This window comes from Ovis canadensis, chromosome X (genome assembly GCF_042477335.2).
Source record: "Ovis canadensis isolate MfBH-ARS-UI-01 breed Bighorn chromosome X, ARS-UI_OviCan_v2, whole genome shotgun sequence".
NCBI lineage: Eukaryota > Metazoa > Chordata > Mammalia > Artiodactyla > Bovidae > Ovis > Ovis canadensis.
The window spans coordinates 26,184,972-26,187,244 of NC_091727.1; the positions used below are offsets into that span (position 1 = coordinate 26,184,972).

General features: G+C 50.3%; 1 pseudogene; it reads left to right on the forward strand.

Annotated features, from left to right (window-relative positions):
* Window positions 1-540: 540 nt before the first annotated feature.
* Window positions 541-1,568, forward strand: LOC138930661 (melanoma-associated antigen B4-like; annotated as a pseudogene).
* The last annotated feature ends 705 nt before the right edge of the window (window positions 1,569-2,273 follow it).

A 2,273-nucleotide genomic window follows, 5' to 3' on the forward strand; every position in this document is an offset into this window, starting at 1 on the left:
CTGAGAGGGGAGCTTGCAGCCTGGTTGTGAAGGGACAGTCACGGAACAGCAGAAGGAAGGTGATGGGACCCTTAAGTGGGGGGCTGAGTATGCCCTCCTCTCCTCGTCTGGGGTGACAGGGAAGGTGGCAGCATCAATTTCAGATAGGAGAGGGAACGGGCTGAGTGCGGGATTGGGAGCATTGGCTATGGGGGTGTCTCCCACCAATTTTCATCCTGACTCTGAATGTCAGCTGAGAGGACCTGCCTCTCCTGCCAGGCCCCATTGCCCCACCCCTTCTAACGCCAGATCAGGACTGTCTGATGTACCCCAGGGCTCACTCTCCCTTGTTACTCAGCGGTCTCAGGGGACAGGCTGATCAGAACAGGAGCCCTGTGGGTCCTAGAGCACTGGCCTCGAGGACCCCTCAGAGGTGGCTTCCATTCAAGCCAGGGAGGACTCTCCTCGTTGAAGGTTCTCACAACATGTCCTTGTCCAGGTGCCCTCCTTGCCTGCTTTCCTTCCTGAACTCCCACCTGCGGCCACTGACCTGCTGTCAGCATGCCTCGGAGGCACAAGAACAAGTCCCATGCCCACGGGAAATGCCACCAGGTCCGGGGGAACACTCAGGAGGCCCAGGCGAGTGCTGCTGCAGCCCCAAAGGAGGAGTGCCTCTCCTCCCCCTCTTCTGCCCCTCAGGGTTCTCTCCCGAGCTCCACTGCTGCTGACGATCGCCAGGAGCTTGAGGGAGCCATGGCCCCTAGCTCTCCTGATGCAGGGCCTTCCTGTGCAGGATCTGATGAAGGTGCCCAGGGCCTAGAGGAGGAAAGTGCAGGTGCCTCCCAGGCAGACCCTGCCACTCAGAGCACTCGCAAAGATCCTCTGGCCAGGAAGGCCAAGATACTGGTGGAGATCCTGCTGGAGAAGTACACCAAGAAAGAGCCCATCACACAGAATGCCATGAAAATTGTCAGCAGGAAGTACAGGCAGCACTTCCTGAGATCCTCAGTACAGCCTGTGAGCGCGTGGAGCTGGTCTTTGGCCTGGAGATGAAAGAAGTCGACCGTAGCAGGAACATCTACACCCTCATCAGCAAGCTCAACCTCGGGGGAAACGATTGTCCGAGTGGTGAGGGGGGGCTGCCCAAGTCTGGTATCCTCATGGTGCTCTTGGGGGTCATCTTCATGAATCGTAACAGCGCCACCGACGAGGAGATCTGGGAATTCCTCAGTATGTTGGGGATCTATGCTGGGAGGAGGCACTGGATCATTGGGGAGCCCAGAAGGCTCATCACCAAAGATCTGGTGCAGAAGGAGTACCTGAACTACCGCCAGGTGCCCAATAGTGATCCTCCACGCTATGAGTTCCTGTGGGGTCCGAGAGCTTGTGCTGAGACCAGTAAGATGAAGGTACTGGAGGGTCTAGCCAAGTTCCACGGTAGGGTCCCTAGTTCCTTCCCAGACCTCTATGACGAGACTCTGAGAGATCAGGCGGAGAGAGCAGGGCTGAGAGGTGAGGCCAGGGCTCCAACCATGGCTGAAGCCAGTGCCCCTTCCAGGGCCAAGTCCCGCAGCTCCTCCCACATCTAGGGAGGGGGCAGGACACTTTGTTCCCTTTGTGTTGGAAGAGAGCAGTCAGGGTCCTAAATACTGCAGAGTAGTAGGGGTGGAGGGAACAAAACCCATATCTTCTTACAGTTTTAAATGGTAAGCAAGTTTAGATCTAGTTTGTTTAACAAAATATACATCTGTTTTCTTGTATCCATATGAGAAATACCTAATGAATGATGATTTAAATTAGAGAGTTAAAGAGGTGAAAGAGGTGTTTAGTATTTTCAAATGTTCTTACTTTGGATAAGGTTTATTGTGCTTCAGAATTCAAATGTATGAATTCTATAAATCATAGATTCTAGCTGTTCTAATGTTTTAAAAGTTTGGGTATTTGTAACACACACTGAAAGTACTGAATATACTGTTCACAATGCAAACAAGATAACATGACATTAGAAGAGAATGTTTCTTGAAGAGCAGTCAAGCTTCTAAAAAGTGCGTGGTAGTAGTGGGTAGATCACATTTATTTCGATCATATTTCTCTCTCTGTTTCACGCGAGTAACTTCTACATATTATTTCTTTTTTTCAAAATTTTTTTACTTCTAAGGTTGTTTTTCTTCAGAGTATTAATTTGGTAATGGTACTGCTGTTATATTCACTGCTGTTTTAAAAGTTTTAAAGGTACAGTTTTGGTAGACATAAAAGAAATTCAAGAGCCATCTATATTGTCTTTCTGATCTGCA